Source organism: Cervus elaphus, chromosome 16, assembly GCF_910594005.1.
Source record: "Cervus elaphus chromosome 16, mCerEla1.1, whole genome shotgun sequence".
Taxonomy (NCBI): Eukaryota; Metazoa; Chordata; class Mammalia; order Artiodactyla; family Cervidae; genus Cervus; species Cervus elaphus.
The window spans coordinates 26,607,948-26,630,893 of NC_057830.1; the positions used below are offsets into that span (position 1 = coordinate 26,607,948).

At 46.0% G+C, this 22,946-nt stretch overlaps 1 protein-coding gene across 6 annotated transcripts in view; it reads right to left on the bottom strand.

Moving 5' to 3' along the window:
- Window positions 1-22,946, bottom strand: part of WNK2 (WNK lysine deficient protein kinase 2) — a 144,322-nt gene that overhangs the window by 101,351 nt on the left and 20,025 nt on the right. The gene's annotated exons all lie outside the window — the stretch shown is intronic.

Here is a 22,946-nt window from a genome sequence, read left to right on the forward strand (position 1 = left end):
CGCTCTCTCGGCTCCTAACACACAGCCCAGCAGGAGGAAAGGACTAGACATCTGGGGTCGAGGGAAATCCGACCCAGTCCCAAGCCCTTCCCCGCTTTCCCCACAGAGAGCAGGGCAGGCCTGTGATTCATAAAGCCAGCACAACTACTCACGGTTCTCCAACACCTGGAACATCAGACCCTGATATCTCATCGATTTCAAATTAGCTTCTCCCTGCTCAAGAAGCTCAGCAAAAAGGTCTCTGGGAATCAGAGACACCTCCAAATCCCACACGGCGATACTCATGTGCTTCTTCCCTAAAAACACCTCTGAGAGGCAGCATCAAGATGGCGGAGTAGGAGGACACAGCGTTTGCATCTGTCCACAACCAGGGCACTGACGAGGCCCTGGTGCGGGACCCTGGACACCTAAGGGGCGGGGGGAACCCCTGAGCAACCAGGTAGGACGTGGGAGGGAGGGAGAGAAGAAGAGTGGCGGTGGGACCAGACTGGCACCACTGAGGGTGTCTGGAGGAGAGGGAAGGTTTCCACACTCAGAGGAGCCCACTCACCACCAAGGGATCAGCGAGGACTGGGGGGACCTTTGGGAGGCTGGGGATCGGAAGGGAACACAGCCCCTCCACCCGCTCAGCCCCGGGGAGTCCATGGGGGTCCTGGGCCTGAAAGCCCCACCACCCACTGGGGCCCCCTCCAGCTGCACAGATCTCGGGCCTAAGACCACCCAGTCCCCCCCACCACCCCAGGCCCCTTCCAGACGCCTGCATCTTGGGCCTGAGTCCAGCCCCTGCGCCTCTCCCAGCTGTGTGGACCCCAATCCTGAGCCCTCACACCCACGAAGGCCTCTTCCAGCCACACAGAACTGGCAGCCCAAGTCCCGCCCCTGACAGGGCTTCCTCCGGCCATGCAGGTGCAGGCAAGCCAGACGCCACCCGCCTCCAAGGCCTCTCCCCCGGCTGCGCCAGCCCCTGTGGGCACACCAGTGGAGGCCTACGCCCCAGCTGGCCTACATGGCATGTGTGCTCCGGGCCAGCCTCAGGAACAGATGCTAGTGAGGGGAACACATGAGGCTGACAAAGCAGGTCCAGAGACCTCTCTGGAGGTCTTGGAGGGTCTACTGGGGAGGCAGGGGTAGGCTGTAGCTTACAGTAGAAGGAAGAACACTGGAAGAGGAGGCATGGAGAATAGTTTATTTTTTATCTTTTTTCTCAATAACTATTCATTTTTATTTATTTATTTGGCTGTGCTGGGTCTTAGCTATGTCACATGAGAGCGAGATCTTTGACTTTCCTTGCTGCAAGTGGAATTTTTAGTTGTGGCATGTGGGATCTAGTTCCCCAAACAAGGATTGAACTCAGGCTCCCTGTAACGGGAGCATAGAGTCTTAGTCACTGGACCACCAGGGAAGTCCTAATTTTATGTCTTTATCTTTTATTTTTATTCTTTTTCTAATTAATTTTTAAATTGCTTTATTTTCTTTCTTTTACTTTTTTTTTTTTTTGCTGTTATCATTTTATTTTGTCTTCTTGTTTAATTTTTAGAGTTATTTCTCTAATTTATAATTTTTACTTTCCTAATTTTATCTTACTTTATTGTTTGGTATTGTTCTGTTCTTTTCTGCTTGTTGCTTGCTTTTCTTTCCTTTTTGCTGCACTTTAAGGCTTATTGGGCCTTAGTTCCCAGGCCAGGGGTTGGGCCTGAGCTCTCTGTGGTGGCAGTGCCAAGTCCAAACTGCTGAATTAACAGAGAACTTCAGGTCACAGGGAAATTCGTCAGTGTGAGGTCTCCCAGAGGTCCTCATCTCAGCACCAACACACAGCTCCACTCAACTGTCGGCAAATTCCAGTGTTGAACTAATCAGGTCAAACAACCAGCAAGACAGGAACACAGCCCTGCCCACCAAAAACAATGGGATGACAAAAAAATATATGTTACAGATGAAGGAGCAAGGTAAAAACCTTACCAAATAAATGAAGAGGAAACAGGCAACCAATCTGAAAAAGAATTCAGAGGAATGATAGTAAAGATGATTCAAAATCTCAGAAATAGAATGGAGGCGTGGATCAAGAAAATACAAGAAATGTTTAACAAGGACCCAGAGAACTAAAGAATACAGAGTGATGAGCAACACAACAACTGAAATGAAAAATACACTGGAAGGAATCAATGCAAAATAACTGAGACAGAAGAATGAATAGGTAAGCTGGAAGATCAAATGCTGGAAATAACTACTGAGAAGCAGAATAAAGAAAAAGGAATGAGAAGAAATGAGGACAGTCTCATAGACCTCTGGGACATCACTGAACACAACACTGAATTATAGAGGTCTCAGAAGAAGAAAAGAGAAAGGGTCTGAGAAAATATTTGACAAGATTGGTCGAAAACTTCCTTAACATGAGGAAGGAAACAGCCACCCAAGTCCAGGAAGCAGAGACTTCCCTACTCAAGGAGATAAACCCAATGAGAAAGACACTGAGACACATATTAATCAAACTAACAAAAATTGAATTCAAAGAAAATATTAAAAGCAGCAAGGGAACAGCAAAAAATAACACACAAGGGAATCCCCAAAAGGTTATCAGCTGATCTGGCAGCAGAAACTCTGTAGGCCAGAAGGGAATGGCAAGATATGTGGCTGATGAAAGGGGAAAACCTACAAATAAGATTATACTAGCCAGCAAGGATCTGGTTCAGATTTGATGGAAAAATCAAAAGCATTACAGACAAGCAAAAGCTAAGAGAATTCAGCACTTCCAAACCAGCTTTACAACAAATGCTAAAGGAATTTCTCTAGGAAACACAAGGGAAGAAAAAGACCTATAAAAACAAACCCAAAACAATTAGAAAATGGCAATAGGAATATACATATCAATAATTGTCTTAAATGTAAATGGATTAAATGTTCCAACCAAAAGTCTGGCTAAATGAATAAAAAAACAAGACCTGTATACATGCTGTCTACAAGTGACCCACTTCAGACCTAGAGACACGTACAGACTGAAAGTGAGGGGATGGAAGAAGGTATTCTATGCAAATGGGTATCAAAAGAAAGCTGGAGTAGCAATCAGATAAACTAGACTTTAAAATAAAATAAAGACTATTACAAGAGACAAGGCAGAACACTTCACAATGATCAAGGGATCAATCCAAGAAGAAGATATAACAACTGTAAATACTTATGCACCCAAAATAGGTGCACCTCAAAACATATGGCAAATGTTAACAGCAATAAAAGGAGAAATCAACAGTCATACAATTATAGTGGGGGGATTTAACACCCCACTTATACTAATGGACAGATCATCTAGACAGAAAATAAATTAGGAAACACAAACTTTAAATGATACAACAGGCCAGACAGACTTAATTGATACTTAGAGGATATTCCATCCAAAAAAAACAGAATACACATTCTTCTCAAACGCACACAGAAAATTCTTCAGGATAGATCACATCTTAGGTCATAAATCAACTCTCAGTAAATTTAAGAAAGTTAAAATCATATTAAGCACCTTTTCCAACCACAATGCTATGAGATTAGAAATCAATTATAGGAAAAAACCTGTAAAAAGCACAAACACATGGAGGCTAAATAATATGCTACTAAGTAACTAAGACATCACTGAAGAAATCAAAGAGAAAATTGTAAAAATACCTAGAAATAAATGACAACAAAAACATAACAACCCAAAATCTACGGGATGCAGCAAAAGGAGTTTTAAGAGGAAAGTTTAGAGTAATTCAATCCTATCTCAAGAAACAAGAAAAATAACAAATAAACAACCTTATACCTAAAGCAACTAGAGAAAAAAGAACAAACAAAACCCAAAGTTAGTAGAAGGAAAGAAATCATAAAAATCAAAGAGAAATAAATGAAATAGAAAGGAATGAAATAATAGCAAAAATCAATGACACTAAAAGTTGGTTCTTTGAAAAGAAACAAAACTGATAAATTGTTAGCCAGATTCATCAAGAAAAAAAAAGGGAGAGGATTCAAGTCAATAAAACTAGAAAAGAAAAAGAAGAAATTACAACTAATACCACAGAAATACAAAAGGATCATAAGAGATTATGGTGGTGGTTTAGTTGCTAAGTCGTATCCAACTCTTGTGACTCCATGGACTGTAGCCTGCCAGGCTCCTCTGTCCATGGGATTCTGCAGGCAAGAATACTGGAGTGGGTTGCCATTTCCTTCTCTATAAGAGACTATACAAGCAACTATAGGCCAATGAAACAGACAACCTGGAATAAATGGGCAAATTCTTAGAAAGGTACGATCTCCCAAGACTGAATCAAGAAGAAATAGAAGATAGTTTTAAACAGATCAATCACAAGTAATGAAATTGAAACTCCAATTAAAAATCTTCTGACAAACAAAATCCAGGACCAGATGGATTCACAAGCAAATTCTATCAAACATGTAGAGAAGATCTAACAGCCACCCTTCTCAAACTCTTTCAAAAAACTGCACAGGAAGGAACACTCCCAAGCTCATTCTACAAGGCCACCATCACCCTGATACCAAAACCATACAAAAAAAGCACAAAATAAGAAAATTACAGACAAATATCACTGATGAACATAGAGGCAAAACTTTTCAACAAAATACTAGAAAACAGCATCCAAGAACACACAAAAAAGGATCATACACTATGATCAAGTGGGATTTATCCCAGGGTTCTTCAATACACATAAACCAATTAGTGCAATAACCCGTATCAACAAATTAAAGAATAAAAACCAAATGATCATTTCAATAGAGACAGAAAAAGCTTGTAACAAAATTCAATATCCATCCATGATAAAATCTCTCCAGAAAATGGACAGAGCAGGAACCTACCTCAACATAATAAAGGCCATATATCACAAACCAACAGCAAATATTCTCAGTGGTGAAAAACTAAAAGCATTTTCTCTTAACATCAGAAATAAGACTGAATAAGAATGTCCACTCTCACCACTATTATTCAACATAGTTTTGGAAGTCCTAGCTATGAAGAAAAAGAAATAAAAGGAATTCAAATTGGAAGAGAAGACGTAAAACTGACACTGTAAGTAAATGACATGATACTATACAGAGAAAATCCTCAAGAAGTCAGTAGAAAACTACTTTAGCTAATCAATGCATTTGATAAAGTTGCAGGATACAAAATTAATGTACAGAAACCTCTTGCATTACTATACTCTGATGACAAAAGTTGAGAAAGAAATATCAAAGAAAGTCCCATTTACCACTGCAACAAAAAGAATAAAATATCTAAGAATAAATCTACCTAGGGAGGTAAAAACCTGTACTCAGAAATCGATATGACACTGATGAAAGAAATCAAAGATGACACAAACAAATGGAGAGATATACCATGCTCTTGGATTAGAAGAATCAATATTGTGAAAATGACTATACTACCCAAAGCAATCATTAGATTCAATGCAATCTCTATCAAATCACCAATGGTATTTTTCACAGAATTAGAACAAAAAAATTTACAATTTATATGGAAATACAAAAGACCCCAAAGAGCCAAAGCAATCTTAAGAGAAACAGAGCTGAAGAAATCAGGCTCCCTGACTGCAAACTATACGACACAGCTCCAGTCATCAAGACAGTATGATACTGACACAAAAACAGATATGTAGATCAATGAAACAGGACAGAAAACCCAGAGAAAAACCCACACACCTGTGGTCACCTAATCTATGACAAAAGAGGCAAGAATACACAATGAAGAAAAGACAGTCTCTTCAATAACTGGTGCTAGGAAAACTGGACAGCTACATGTAAATGGATGAAATTAGAACACTCCCTAACACCATACACAGAAATAAACTCAACATAGATAAAAGACCTAAACTTAAGCCCAGATACTATAAAACTCTTAGAGGAAAACACAGGAAGAACACTCTTTGACGTAAATCACAGCAGCACCCTTTTTGACTCACTTCCTTTACTAATGAAAATAAAAACAAAAATAGACGAATAGGACCTAATTAAACTTAAAAGCTTTTGCAAAGCAAAGGAAACCATAAACAAGACAAAAAGACAATCCCCAGAATGGGAGAAAATATTTTGTAAATGAAGCAACTGACAAGCGACTAATTTCTAAAATATACCAATAGCTCACACAGCTCGACATAAAGAAACAGCCCAATCAAAAAACTGGTGGAAGACCTAAACAGACATTCCTCCAAAGAAAACATACAGATGGCCAAGAGGCATATGAAAAGATGGTCAGCATCACTAATTTTTAGAGACGTGCAGGTCAAAATCACAATGCAGTGTCCCCTCACACTTGTCAGAATGGCCTTCATCGAAAATCTACAAACAATAAATGCTTGAAAGGGTATGGAGAAAAGGGAAACCTCTTGCAGTGGAAATGTAAACTGATACAACCACTATGGAGAGCAGTATGGAGGTTCCTTAAAAAAACTGAAAATAGAACTACCAGATGATTCAGCAACCCCACTACTGGGCATATACCCTGAGAAAACCATAATTTAAAAAGGCACATGGCACCCCAATGTTCACTGCAGCACTATTTATAATAGCCAGGACATGGAAGCAACTTAAGCATCCATCACAGACCAATGGATATAGAACATGTGGTCCAGGGGAATTCCCTGGTAGTCCAGTGGTTAGGATTCCATGCTTCCAGTGTAGGGGGCATGGGTTCGATCCCTGCTTGGGGAACTAAAATCCCACACTCCCCGTGGTGTGGCCAAGGAAAAAAGAGAAGACGATGTGGTACATATATACAATGGAAAACTACTCAGCCATAAAAAGGAACAAAACTGGGTCATTTGTAGAGATGTGGATGGACCTAGAATCTGCCATACAGAGTGATATATGTTGGAAAGAGAAAAACAAATACTGTATATTAACACATATATGTGAAATCTAGCAAAACAGGACAGACAAACCTATCTGCAGGCCAGGAATAGAGAATCTTTGTGGACTTGGGGGGTGGAGGGGAAGTGGGAGTGGGTTGAATTGGGAGGTTGAGATGGATATGTATATTGCTAGTGGGAAGCTACTGTATAGTGCAGGGAGCTCAGTTCGGGGTTTGGGGGTGACCTAGATGGGTGGGATGGGGCGGGGGGGCCAAGGCGGAGGGAATATATGCATTCATATAGTCAGTTCACCTCATCGTACAGTAGAAACTAATACAACATTTTAAAGCAACTATATCGAAATTAAAAAAAGAAAAAAAAAACCCCTCTGAAACCTTGCTCCCTCCACACCCACTTACTGAGTATTATTAAAAGAAAGAAGCATCTGTTTACTTCTAATTTACACATAACTTTGAGGACATGTCCACAACCACAACAGATGACAACCAGAAAACAAGGAAACAATGACATGAGAGGCAGAGAAGAATAGCAGAGTCCCAGCCACATCTGCGTCAATGCTAGAGGACAGAGAAGACACACCCCCTGGGGCCTGGGAACACCTTGAGCACTGAGCTGGGACCTTAAGGTTAAACAGGGAACTACAACCCCACCATCACAGTACGGGGAGGCACCTCTGGGGTGTCACCCATAAGTATGCCCAGTCACATCTTGGGAGGAAGACAGGGACTCCCTCAGCACATCCCCACACACCAAGCACCTTCCTTGCCGTTGATCCGTCTGCTCTAGCATTACCCCAATCCCAATCCACCACCAACCCGTCCACCTGTCTCACCCCTTCTCTGCAGCCTAGATCCTGGCCCTTCCCTTCTTAAATCCCTCCAATGGATTCCCACCAGAGAGCACTCAGAACACCCCGAGAGTTCTGCCGCTTTCGACTTCACCTTATGGGTGAATCTTACCCCTAGAGGCCCCAGGACAGCCTTCTCCCCAAGCCTGAATATATGCCCCAATGTCGCCTCCATCACAGCCCAATCAGCCTACAAAGCCCACCCTTCACCCTCCCACCAGGAGAACTCTCAGAAGGAAACATAAATACAAATGAACACAAACCATCAAGTTTTTGAGGCGATCTAGGAAGACAGAAATGGATGCATTTCAATGAAGAAATCAGAGCTGAAAAAAAAACACAGCCCAAGACCTCTCAGGTCCTTTGAAAGACCCCATGATGAGATTAGCTGGTTAAGGAATTCTATCCCAAGTGGCACTGTACCCACTAGGCATTCTCCTGCCCACCAAGCCCACCTCAACAAACCGTCATCAGACAGTCCAGGTACAAGTGGGACTGGACAGAATAATCACCAACAAAGCAGAGACACACCAAGACTGAGTCTAGAAAAACAAGCCATTCAGGCACAAAAGCAACTTCCCCCAAAATCTAGCTCATGTCCTCATAAAAATCCAAGAGCCTGACACAAATAAATAAGAGCAGCTTTTATTTAAATAGGAACAATCAAGGAAGAGCTTTTGCAAATTAAAGCTCTGTATTTTAAGAATAAGATATTCGGTAACCCAAAGAAACAGTAAATACAAAAAAGTTATCATTTCACCAAGACAATAACATGGAAACATGTTCTGCTCATCAAAAGCGATACTTTTAGAAAGTCACCAACATATTCTCAATAGGTGCATTTGACATGGAGTTACATCCAGAATATAGATAAAACTCCCATACCTCAACAATAGAGACATGAACAGAAAAGTCACAAAAGATGCAGAAAAGGCCAATAAGTACTTGGAAATGTGTAAAGCACCATGAGTCACCAGAAAAATGTCAATTAAAAGCACAAGATACCACTTCACACCCACCAGAAGGGCTAAAATAAAAAGATGGATCATTCCAACCACTGGGCATCCGAGAGCAGCTGAGCTCTCTGGGCACACAGCTGCTGGAAATACAAGCTGGTACAAGCCTCAGATAGAGAGCCCTTGGCAGGGTCACCCCTGCTCTAGATCCAGCCACTCCCCTTCAACTTTGTTGCTGTTCAGTTGCTAAGTCATGTCCGACTCTGCAACCCTACGAACTATAGCCCATCAGGCTCCTCTGTCCATGAGATTTCCCCCACAAGAATACTGGAATGGGTTGCCATTTCCTTCTTCCAGGGATCTTCCCGGACCAGGGATCGAACCTGCGTCTCCTGCTTTGGCAAGTAGATTCTTTACCACTGAGCCCCCAGGGAAGCCCAGCTCTACCCCTATTATCCCCCTGAACTCTAAAGAAGGCAAAACTCACACACGGGGTTGAAACCAGAAAAAGGGCTTGTCTCTTGGGTGAGGGGAAATGCAGGAGCTGAGAACCTGGCGGGGGTGGGGGGTGGGGAGAGAAGGATGGGGGGTAGTGGGGCGGGGGGATGAGGGCGTGACAGAAACATTCTACACTGTAACTGAAGACAAAGGTTACACCTTCCCACGCATATGTCAAAGCTCATCATGTATACACTTGAGATCTGTGTTTCATTATATGTAAGTTATACTGCAATTTTTCAAATGTAAAAAGTAAAATGAAAGCATTAGAAAGCCAAATAGATAAAGAGAAGAAAAACATCGAGAGACACAAAAGAACCAGCTGGAAGTCCTAACAACACAGGACAGGAGTTCTAGGAGGAGAGAACAGGTATCAGGAAAGAGGACGATAGCAGAATAGCATTTCCCTGAGCTAAAAGGAGAACTATTTAGAATAAAAGCAAACGCTGCCACCGAATCAATGAAAAACGACCCACCTCCAGTCTCATTCCAGAAAGAAATCAGATTCCCAAGGACTGAGAGTAAGTCCTACCTCCCAAGGAACACCCAGACAGGCACCCAGTCTCACTGGTAATACTGGCAGCATCCTCAAAATGCCGACTCACACCTGGAGTTCTATCACCCGCCAAAGGGACATCAAACCATGAGGCCCAAAGACTTATTCTCAGACATTTGAGAACCCAAAGGTTACTTCACAGCACCCCAGGTGAAACAGCTACTGGAAGTGTTTCTGCAAAACACAGAACACAAAAGGGAACTTGGCGAAGCCCCACTGGCCCACAGTGGGTGCCTACTTGGCTGCACGATGCCCAGAAGCCAGAAAGGACACGGCGTGCACCACTGTGCCGCTCCCAGACCCAGCAGCCATCTGGGCAATGACATTTCAGTTACATTTCAGTTACCAGACTTTCTAATGGTCTAGTCATTTATTCTAAAGCAAACTCACAGGATTACTTATAATATTATTACTTATAATAAAAATTGTTTTTGCCAGTATTTCAGCATCAACCAACAGTAAAGCAAAAGATTTCATTTGAGTGCAGAGCAAAAGGTTCATGTTATAAATAACTAGCAACACTGAGAGGGAGAGGAAAGGGCCCGGCATATGCTACAGTTTTCATTTTCAGATGCCAGCTAAACATGGTAAATTCAAGACTCAAGTGTAACACAAAAGTCAGATCTTTAACAACAGCGCCTCTTGGAGCTGGACTGGGTGTGGAAGTGGGAGGGAGCCGACCTTATTTTCTGTTCTAAGCCACTAGGCTATTTTTAACTAGGTGACACAGTGCTCGATAATTTAAAAGGTCAGCTGGCATGTCCTCAGAGCACTGTCCAGAGCTGCCTGCAGTATGCTGCCCAGCGTCCCTTCTCTCAGAGCTGGCTGGGGTCCTTTTTCAGTTTGTTCATTGCTGGCTGGCCCCATCAGCTCAGTGACTCCATGGAGGCAGGACCACCACAGCGACTGATGCATTATCACTGTTTGTGGAGTGATTTCATTCACTGATGTGCTGGGGGCTCAAGTCATAAATCGGGGTAGGAAGAAAGCACATAATCCCTTTGAGGCCCCCAAATCCTGCCAGAGTCAGGTTGTTCTGGAGGTCTGAGGAGGAGGTGAGCTCTGGCTGGTCACATAGTATCGCTACGGGACAGTTCACCCCCACCAATCAAGAAGGTGAGGTCTCTTAGACCAGCCTCTCTCCCACCAGATCCCTGGTGGTGGGTAAATTATTGGTAAATAATTTATTGGGTAAGGATGGTGAAAGTCAACCAGATGATAAAGGATAAATGTATTCTGGGACAATGCCGGCCCTTTTCTCCTATAGGAAAAAGGTCCAGCCAGTCACAGATGGCACCCTCTGAGTAGGGGCAGGGAGAAGAGATGGCCAAGGTGGTCAGAGGAAGAAATCCCTGGATCTAATAGGCCCTCCCAGCCACCGAGGGGTCACCAGCTCCCCCGCCCCCAGCATCACACGAGTGAGGGCTGAAATCATCAGACCCACAGGGCCACCCTGGCTGTTCTCAGGGGATTCTGCTACCATCTCCTTTCTCCATGCAAAGCCAACCAACCCCATGAGGAGCAGAGCTGCCTGGCCACATTAAGTCCAGCCAGGGGAAAGGCAGGATCCACACATACAATACAGAGAGGGGACATGAGCAGCTGGGAGAGTGTCAAGAACGGCCAGAGTCCTAGGGCTGACAATCTGGACCTCTCTTCAACCCCATCTGGTCATAAAACAAAGTCTCGAGGGTCTTTGTTGAGAACAGTCCCATGTACAAGGAGTCACCTGAGGACAGGGGCTCCAGGAACAGAGTGGGCCCAAGGGTGGGGGTCACTGGCCCTGCAGTCTCTGCACATGCTAGGCCCTAGATACCACTGGTGGGCAGAGCCTTCCCACATCTAGAGGATCTGACCCAGGCTCAACCTGCTGCAGAGCCTGCCCATTCCTCGCCACTCTCTCACCATAAAACAGAGAGAAGGCATAGGGCCTCGGGTCCAGGGAGGAGTGGGTACACAGGGAATGGAGACGTCAGTGGAGAAGAGGACACTGCTCTGTCCCTGACTCCTACTTCAGGCGAGGATCCCTGCACCTCGCTCAGTTAACCGATGGTCACTGAGGCTCTGGGCATGCAGGAAAAGCCGTGGACAACCTCAGGTACGGCAGGGATGGCAGGCAACAGAAAAACACGCAATTACACTGCCCCAAAGACCAGAGCAAAGGGATATGTGGGTGTGCCAGCTGGAGGCACTGTGAGCCAGAGGTCACCCCCAATGGCCTGGGGAGAAGGCCGCCCCCACCTACCCAGGGCACTGGCAGGGCAGGGATTCCGGGAGGAAGCATCCTATATGAGGGTGTGAGGTCTCAGAGGAGTGGGCTGATTGCGGTCCACAACCCAGCGCAGGGGCTGGTGGCTGCAGGGACAGCATCCAGGTGCTGGCTCTGCCCCAAGGCAGGTGGCTCGGTGGGGCTGTCCTGACCTCTCTCAAGAGCTACGCTCCACCTGGGCAGCAAAGGAGAGGCCTGGACAGACAGTAACATCACACACATTGGGCTGTGACCTGTTACACATTGGGCTGTGACCTGTTGCCTCTAATACTTACTGTATTCACTTCTTTTAAACTCGAGTGCTCTCTTCAGCTGCATCTAAGCAATAAAATACACGAACTCACAAAAAGGGAGGTATCTTTTTTTTCTAAATCATTTCCAAACAAAGGCATCAAAGAGTGTGTAGTCCAGGGCATGAGCTTGCACCTTTCCACTCTTTGATCAAAGAATACAGTTTTCCTTTGCTTCTGAAAAAATGCAAGATAAACTAAACTGAACTAAAATAAAGACACCATTACTGAAGTGAAAAGTCCTCCCACTGCTACCATAAGATGAAACCCCGCTTCTCAGGAAGTACAGACCCAACGTAAAGGGTCCATGGAGTCTCAGAAAAAGGAAGATCCCGCTGGGCACTGAGGCTGAGAGTAAAATCTCAGTGGACAGACAGGTCAGGGAGGGCTGGACACTCCAACACTCACACTTTCTCTGTCATGGGTGCCAACAAGCTTATAATTGCTGAGAAGGAAATGTGAACATCACCATCCAGCCTCTCATTGCTTTTATAAACAATACTATCTCCTTTAGGGTGGAGGGAGGTTTAGGTACACAAATGACTCAAAATTAGAGTCTGTAAGGGCCTTTGCTCTTTTAAGGCCACCCAGGCCACTGCCCTTCCCACGAAAGGCAGAGCCACCAGTGGCCAGCCCCACCAGACCCCACTCCTTCTGCCACCTACAGAGGACTGTGTAAAACTAGGTGTCCTCACCACATGCGAGTTGGGATACAACTATGTCCCAAGTTTAACGAGCTGTAAAGGACGTCATCTGCAGCATACTGGAAATAGTGTCATTATTTTAATGCTCTATGAAATGGTTCCCATGGAACTTCATAGTCTCCTAGCTGTATTATAAAAATACACAAGTAAAAGCATCTCTAATATAGTCCAGATTCTTACTTTCACTCCACAGACCTAATATAATACAGGTTTTTCCTAAAAGCCTTTATTGATCACCTGACCACACTTCTCTGTCACAAAATGATGCATATTGGAATTTAGGGTTTTTATTTCCTATGGTCATATAACTTTCAGGTCCAAACACTTTTCTTATGCACTGAGTTATTATTATGAAACAGCAGTGCATAGTTGATCAAACAAATAACAAATGTGACTGAACATGCATTTTTTACTGAGCTGGGTGGAGCCTTTTCCCTATCATTTCACATATTCTCCATGCTGCTGCTGCTGCTAACTCACTTCAGTCGTGTCCGACTCTGTGCGACTCCATAGATGGTAGCCCACCAGGCTCCCCCATCTCTGGGATTCTCCAGGCAAGAGCACTGGAGTGGGCTGCCATTTCCTTCTCCAATGCATGAAAGTGAAAAGTGAAAGTGAAGCCGCTCAGTCGTGTCCGACTCTTAGCGACCCCATGGACTGCAGCCTACCAGGCTCCTCGGTCCATGGGATTCTCCAGGCAAGAGTACTGGAGTGGGTTGTTATTGCCTTCTCCCTATTCTCCATGGGTGAATCTTAATTATCACTCGACTGAGGCCGAGCCAGCATCAGTTCTTTCACCTCTGGTTCTAATCAGCCAGCAGATGGGGTGAGGGAGCAGTTACAGGCCCAGCACAGACCAGTTCTTCAGGACCAGCTGGTAGCCCCACCAGGCCCGCCTCCATTTCTGTAAACATAGCAAAGTGTGCCAAGCCCATCCCCAGACCCTCACTGGGGTCTACTGTCACTTTTTACTCTGGGCAGGGCTAGAGGTGAGGTCTGGCAGTTGTGGGGGTGGGTACAGGAGATGGCCCCTTCCTACCCTTTAGGAAGCCCTTATTCCGGGCATGAACACAGTGGGTCAGTTTTGAGATGGCCCTTTATATTGGGCATTCCTGGGGTGGAGGCCTCTGCACCATGCCCCACCCGAGGCTCTGGGTCATGGGCAGGCTACACCCCACCCCAGGCCGGCCCATCCTCCTCATCACAGGACAGACAGGGCCACAGTGAAACTGGCAGGAGCTGTCACTATTTGGTAAGGACAGGTGGAGAGAAGGAGCCAAACAGGGGAAGAGGACCAGACCGGGGCTGGGGAACATCTCAGGGAGCAGAGAAGCTGCGGGGAGGAGGGAGGGGGTTGCGGATAGCACCTGATCAGAGACAGAGCCCACCGGCATCCTCAAGGGCAGGCGCTCGCTGAGCAGGACCCGGCCCTTTGCAGTATCCAACCCCAAGCCCTCTAGTCCGTGAAACCTTTCATGGGACCTCAGGCCTCACACAGGCCACAGACAGACCTGAACCCGCCCTGCAGACAGTCCCAGATAATGACAGATGGTCACAGCCAAGACACACTTCCTCCTATCACAGCGGCCTTGAGCAGGTCTCCCTGGCAAGTCGTGGGGAGTCAGCCCTCCACGGCCTAGCTCGCCCCCCCTGGCCTAGCCATGGGGTCTTAACTATACAGTTGTGGTCTCACCACACCTCATTCCTCTCCATACAAAGGGAAAGGATGGAGGTCTTAGGGAGGTGGCGCCACAAACTCAGGTCTGTTCTCTCCTGGAAGCAGACAAACAAGAGAGAACAGAGCAATGGAATAACCCTGGTACGCTGGGCCAGAGCAATGGGTCATCCATTGTGGTGTGAAATGCAAATAGGAGGTTAGTGAGCACGGGAGCTAGCTCCTGGCCCGTGCCAATCCCACTGGCCACTCCCTGCTCCTGCCCTGGCTCCCCCTCTACCCTTCAAGCAGGAGAAGTCATCTGAGGTGGCCCCAAGGCCCAGCAGGCAGAAGCTCGGGAGCAGTCACCCCCAGTACCTGACCACACCACGTGTCTGGTTTCTAGGAAGGGCCGGCTCCAGCCCAGGCCACGTCCCCACAGAGACACCTAAAGATAGATGTGGACGCACCATGGACAAAGGTCAGTCGAGGTGAGTACCTCACCAAGGACAGTGCCTGAGTGAGAAGTGGGACAGGACAGCAAACGCTGCCCAACGCCAGGGCCACGCTGCTGACAGGTCACTCCTTTGGGGCCTCCTCATTGGCCCCATGTCCTATAAAGGATCTTCCTGTGGCTAGGGCACCCTACTGTAACAGTAGGGTCCATGGTTCTGTATCAATCTGCTGAATGCTATGGACACTCCCCCAGAAAACAGACCCTCCCCCACATACCTCCAAGCCCAGGAACACCTAAACCTGCAGCTTTGACTGCTCACAGAAGCAGAAAGGAAGGAAAGCCCAATGCTTCGTACTGCAGAAGGTCCCATCCAGCCAAGTCCTCTAAGCCCCACCCCACAAAAAAAGTGGCCCAGACTCACTCCACTGCTGTCCAGAGGCCTTGGGCAGTGCAAGTAATCTAACAAACAGAGCTAAGATGACCACACGGGCCTGGTGGCAGATTGATGGCCTCAGGTTAGTGTCTGCTGAGTGGACATGCTCCCAGGCCTGAACATCCATGGCGTCCCTCTGGGCCAGGCACTGCACCAGGGTGCAGGGCGTGGAGGGGAAGCGGGGTCGGGGGAGAGGTGGTGTCCCCTCTGTACCAAGATACTAGGATGCACATCAGGAAGCTGGGGATGTCCCTCTGGGTCAGGTGATGCACCAGAATGCAAGGTGGAGGGAGGCACTGACAGATGGACAAGGCATGAGATCAAGGAGACAGAGGACCACAGACAGAGGCTCAGGGCTCTCTGGGGTGAAAGAAAGGCCAGTGGCTCCCATCTGCCCCAGTCCTGTGAACCAACTCTTTGGTTCCTCCTCGAGATGCTAGCAAGAGCCCTGGGGCCTCAGTGAAAACAAGATAGCAGGCAAGGGGCAAATATATGTGAAATGGGCAACAAGCTCTGGGTCTGACTCCTCTGAAGAGAAGGGAACCTCAGACTCAGCCACATTCTCCTCTAGAGTTGTGTGGCCTAAGACTATAGCTATGAGTCACATGTGGCTATGAATACTTGACATGCGGCTAGTACAAACTGAGATGCAATCTAAATGTAAGATACACGCTAGATTTCTAAGACATAGCATTTTTTAAAGTAATTTTTTAAGTCTCGTTAATCATCTTATTTTAATGACAAGCTGATCCTTGAACAATATGGGGGTTATGGTCAATGACCCTCTACACAGTTGAAAATCCACATTCAAATTTACAGTTGGCCCTCCATATTCAAGGTTCTGCATATACAGATTGAACCAACCATGGATCATATAATACTGTCACATGTATTTACTGGGGAAAAAAAAAAAGATCCACATAGTAAGTGGGCCCATGCAGTTCAAACCCACATTGTTCAAAGGTCAACCATACATGTTAAAAGAGATATTTTTGATATATTAAGTTAAGGAAAATGTATTATTAATGTTAACTTTACTTGTTCTTTTTATACTTTGAAAGTGGCTTTTAAACTATGTATTACATATATGGTTCACAATAAATTTCTCCAGGACCGTGCTGCTCTACCTCGGAGCATCGGCACTACTACTGATGCTCTAGACACTGAAGGGCTGGGCAGGGCGTCAGCAGGATGAAGGGTCTGCTGCGGGAGGGAGGCCTCAGTGAACACCCAGGCTTCAGTCTAGTCCCCAGAAGGCCTAAGTGCTAGGAACACGGATAAAAGGGAACAGAGCAGCCCTCACAAAGGTTGAAGCTCAACTTTGAATCAGCTTAATTCCAGACTCGATTAATACGATCTCCTCTTATTCTAACTGCCTCTGGGAACAAAAGCAAATCTTCTCTACAGAAAGACAAAATCACCCACAGCCTCCCTCAAATATCTCCATAAGTTTTAAACACAGCCATCAGAAATGGCCAGACAGACTAGGAGACAAGGCCAAATGATAGAAAATTGAGAGGAAGAAAAATGACAACAGCCGAAACCAGACAGTGACAATGAACTCCAGGAGGACTCAAATATTACTTATTAGACACAGACATTAAAATCCTGACTAGTATGGTCAAGAAAATAGATAGAGAGACCAATAATTTCATCGGAACCAAAATCTATGGAATAGAAATCAGATGGAATCTAAAACTAAGAAATGAAAATGGAAACTCAATATACAAGTTTAACAGCAGATTAGACACAGCTAAAGACTGGATCGAAAAACTAGAAGATGGGGGTACAAAATATACAGACTGAAAACATGGAGACAAATGTATAGACAATATAGGAAAGAGGATTTTTAAAAACTCATAGAACACAGTGAAAAGGCCCAACTTTTTCATAAAAGGGGTTCTGGAACAAGAGGGCATAAAGAATGGAATAAAAGCAATGTGTCTAAAATAACAGCCCAAAGTTTTCTAAAACTGAAAGAAGATATCCCAACATAGATTCAATAAGTACTATAAACCTTAATCAGGTTAAATATAAGGAAAATCACCCAAGGCCACACTGCGGCCAATTAAAACTCCTACAAAACAAACACACAGGAAAATTTTAGACACGATATCACAAAGGCAGGCAGAGGTGGGTACAGTGCAATGCTCTAAGACCCCTGCTTTCCTTGCCCAGGATGCGGTCAAAGTTCTAGTTCATTGTTGTTGTTCCGTCACTAAGTCATGTTCAACTCTTTGCAACCCTACGGACTGCAGCATGCCAGGCTTCCCTGTCTTCCACTACCTCCCAGAGCCTGCTCAAACTCATGTCCATTGCGTCAGTGATGCCATCCAACCATCTCATCCTCTGTTGTCCCGTTCTCCTCCTGCCTTCAATCTTTTCCAGCATCAGGGTCTTTTCTAATGAGTTGGCTCTTCACATCAGGTGGCCAAAGTATTGGAGCTTCAGCTCCAGCAACAGTTCTTCCAATGAATATTCAGGGTTGATTTCCTTTAGGATTGACTGGTTTTATCTCCTTGTTGTCCAAGGGACTCTCAAGAGTCTTCTCCAGCACCACAGTTCAAAAGTATCAATCTTTTGGTGCTCAGCCTTGATAGTCCAACTCTCATTTCTGTACATGACTACTGGAAAAACCATAGCTTTGACTATACCAACTTTTGTCAGCAAAGTGATGTCTGTTTTTTAATGCTGTCTAGATTTGCCATAGCTTTTCTTCCAAGAAGTAAACACCTTTTAATTTCATGGCTGTAGTCACTGTTCACAATGATTTTGGCACCCAAGAAAATAAAGTTTATCACTGTTTCCATTTTTTCCCCATCTATTTGCCTTGAAGTGATGGGACTAGATGCCATGATCTTAGTTTTTTGAATGCTGAGCTTTAAGTCAGCTTTTCCACTCTCCTCTTTCACCTTCATCAAGAGGCTCTTTAGTTCCTCTTCACTTTCTGCCATAAGGGTGGTGTCATCTTCATATCTGAGGTTGTTGATATTTCTCCTGACAATCTTGATTCTAGCCTGTGATTCATCCACCAGGCATTTTGCATGAGAAGTTAAATAAGCAGGGTGACAATATATAGCCTTGATGTATTCCTTTCCCAATTTGGAACCAGTCAGTTGTTCCCTGTATAGTTCTAACTGTTGCTTCTTGACCTGCATACAGGTTTCTCAGGAGACAGGTAAGGTGGTCTGGTATTACTATCTCTTTAAGACTACCATAGTTTGCTGTGATCCATAGTCAAAGGTTTTAGCATAGTCAATGAACCAGAAGTAGATGTTCTGGAATTCCCTTGCTTTCTCTATGATCCAACAGATGTTGGCAATTTGATCTCTGCTTTCTCTGCCTTTTCTAAATCCAGATTCTACATCTGGAAGTTCTTGGTTCACATACTGTTGAAGCCTACCTTGAAGGATTTTGAGCATTATCTTGCTAGCATGTGAAATGAGCACAACTGTGCAGTACTTTGAACATTCTTTGGCATTGCCCTTCTTTGAGATTGGAATGAAAACTGAGCTTTTCCAGTCCCGCAGCCACTGCTGAGTTTTCCAAATTTGCTGACATATTGAGTGCAGCACTTTACAGCATCATCTTTTAGGATTTTAAATAGCTCAGCTGGAATTCCATCACCTCCACTACCTTTGTTCGTAGTGATGCCTCCTAAGGCCCACTTGAGTTCATACTCCAGTATATCTGGCTCTAGGTGAATAACCACACCATTGTGGTTATCCAGGTCATTAAGACCATTTTGATACGGTTCTTCTGTATATTCTTGATACCTCTTCTTAATCTCTTCTGATTCTGTTAGGTTCTTACAGTTTCTGTTCTTTATGGAAAAACCATAGATTTGATTACATAGACCTTTGTCGGAAAAGTGATGTCTCTGCTTTTCAATACACTGTCTAGGTTTGTTATAACTTTCCTTCCAAAGAGCAAGTATCTTTTAATTTCATGGCTGTAGGCACTGTCCACAATTATTTTGGAGCACAAGAAAATAAAGTCTGTCAATGTTGCCACTTTTTCCCCTTTTATTTGCCATAAAGTAATGGGACTGGATGCCATGATCTTAGTTTTTTGAATGTTGAGTTTCAAGCCAGCTTTTTCACTCTCCTCTTTCACCTTCATCCAGAGGCTCTTTAGTTTCTTTTCACTTTCAGCCATTAAGGTGGTATCATCTGCATATCTGAGACTGTTGATATTTTCTCCTGACAATCTTGATTCCTCCTATGTTTCATCCAGTCCAGCATTTCACATGATATATTCTGCATAGATGCTAAATAAGCAGGGTGACAATATACAACCTTGTTGTACTCCTTTCCCAATTTGAAATCAGTCAGTTACTCCATGTATGGTTCTAACTGTTGCTTTTTGACCACATATAGGTTTCTCAGGAGACAGGTAAGGTGCTTTAATAATCAAGGATACATTATTGTAATCTCTAGTTGGACTACTAAAAAACTTAGGAAATAATGCTTGAGAAACTTTTTAAGTACAAACTCTAAACAGCTCAAAGCCTAGAGAGCTAACATTGGTTCATCCAGTAACAAGGGAGACACACCTGAAACCACACCTCAGTTGTTAAAATTCCCACTATGTGGCTATACAAGTATGTAATGAAATAATGACCAAAAATTGCAAAAACACAACAAAATAAAGTAAAAGGAAATGACAAGTGAAATAAGCACACCACCCCAATTACCCTGCTCTTTGTCACCCTCCATCCTGCCCTCTTCAGTTATGCAGCCATACAACCCAGGTCTCCCCAGGGCATCCCTACAAAGGACAACCATCTTTGTGACATGTGATGATGGTACAATCTTCCCAAGATAGAAAAGCATCCCAAATCCAAAGCAGAGCTAGTATTCAGTGGGGCTCCCTTCTGCAGGAGGGTTTCCTCCCCTGGAGATGGTAAAGACACCTCCCCATTGCACGATTGAGACCTACAGATGCCAGGCCTGGCACCTCACAGGGGCTGCTCTGCCTCCATCTGTTATATCTCACCTTGGACAGTTAGGAACGACTCCTGAGGCCAGGAGCAAACTCTGAGGTCTGATACCCTGAGAACTCAGGGTCGGGAGAACCAGTGTCGGGGAGTCTCTCTCCTGTCACAAACACCCTAATGGGTGAAGAAATACCTCCACCTCCTCCATACCTCTCTCCCTCAAGCAAACACTTCCCAATAGCCATGCCCTGCTGGACAGCCACAGACTGAGCTCACTACGGTCACCCTAAAGACAAGACCTCTGCCTTCGCTGTTCAGCCCTAGAAGCCATGCAAGTCGGTGCTGCCCCATTTTACAGAAGAGGAAGCTGAGGTTCACGGAAGCTCAACACCTCAGCAAGCACCAGGTCAGGACATGATGCTCAGCCGACCTGGCTCCCACCCCCTCCAGGTGTGTGCAGGCTCCTGGGAACATGGATGAACACGGGTGAAGCATGGCTGCAGAAGACAGGCAGACCTCAGAGTGGGGTGAACACATCACTCCAGATGAGAAGACTTGAAAGAACCCAGGACCAATGCAAAGCAAAGCACAGGGTGAGTTCCTGCAGCTCACCCTTCAGCTCCCCCTCCCCTGGGCCTCTCTGCAGATAACCAAGTCCCTCTCACACCCATTGCCAGACGGCCTGCCCCAGGCAGCACCCACACTGCGGCAGGGACCACAGCCATCGGCACAGACCCCAGGACCATGTGGCACCTGCACCCCCCCCATCCCAGCCAGACTCACTCCAGAGTCTTCTAACCCTGGCCCTGTGACCATAAACAGCTCTACCTTGCCCACACCCCCAGCTGTCCTCAAATCCACAGGCAGGGGCATCACAATGTAGAGAGACGGCCGGGAGACGCTGGAATGCCACTCTCCATAAGGGACAGTGCCGGGAGCAATCAGCACGTCGGCCACCTGGCCCAGCCTGCGACGTGGTCAGAGCCCTGACTCTACCCAACCCATCATTCCCACAACACAACTCCCCTTCCCTCCAGAGACCAGGGCATGGGCAAAGTGTCAGTGTTCTTCAGTGGCCTTCAGCACACCACTCCTCAGGCCCGTGTGGGCTCCCCCCGGCTGTGCCTCGAGGTACCCATGACTCCCGAGGACAGGGCCAGGGCTCGGGCACTGTGTGGCCCACACGAGCCAGCCCCATCAGCTTCCCAGCTACTGACACGGGGAACCTGCTTGTGTGGTCTGGCTGCACAGGACACGCCTAACACAGGTGTAGATACTCGGCCAAGGTAAACCACGGGACGCAGTCAGCTCACTCACTTGCGGCCTCCTCTGCCAGGGTCACCGTCATCTCGTAACTCTTTGCAGCCATCCCCCTTCCAACCCTTGACCCAGGAGGGAGCCGGGGGCAGCTGGGGGAGCGGGGAACGCGCAACGTGCAAGGCCACTGGGCAATGGTGACTCCCAATGCTCACAGCACCCTCAGACTGCCAGAGGCCACACGGACAGACACCCAGCTCCCAGCAACGCAGCATTTGTTCCCTCTGCCGGGCACAGCTGTCTCCTCTGAGCTGCTCCTCCTCAGCAACGCCCCCCAACCCACCGTCTGAGCCGCCGGGGAAGTGCTGAGCGCAGCCCAGCTGCACGTGTGTGAACGCACACACACAGAAGGACACAGGCGGGGGCACGTCCCTACCCTCGGCCCGCAGACAGGAGTCAGGCGTCTCTTCCCTACACAAAGCTACTTCCTCTACTGAATTTACAACATTTCTCAGAGAATACAACATAAGAGGGTGACAGATACTGCTAACACTTAAACTTCATTTGCAGTTGCTCACATAGTCCAGCAGGCACTGCAGCCCAAAAGTGCATCCAAGGCCTGTGAGTCCTGCAGAACCCACCTGGGACTCTCAGCCTCGTGCGCCTCCACAGGGAAACCATCCAAAACCACAATGCCTCTGTGTGTGTGTGTGCCTGGAATTCTTCACTGGATGGTTATTTATAATTTTGAGAAATAACCGGACATCCCAGGACAGGCCTGGCGGCAGTGACTCAGATCATGTGGTCTACGGGGCAGTTATAATCCCCAACTACCAAGGAAAGTGGTGAGACAGCCAAGGGTGAAAAGCACCATGCGGGGACTTAATAAAATTCACACGGTGAGAACAAAATGACCAGTGAGAGTGGGGGGCTGAGCTCTGGGAGGAGGGCACAGGAACTTTTCTCTTCCTTCCTTCTGTTTCCCCCATTCTCTGCAATCTGCTAAACTTCATGAAACTAAACACAAAACACACTCGCCAGTTACATCCCCGGATCATGTTCTGGGCAGCAGCAATGCTTGCTGCAAGGCTATTTTCCTCCCCAGGGTGAGGTTACCATGGCGTTTATTTCAAGTGCTCCCTTTGGCATCTGTTCTATAAACGGCTTTGGGTTTGCACCAAACACACTCATTGGAGACAGAATTCCTGATTCTATAAAACCCACAAACCCTGAATGCTTCT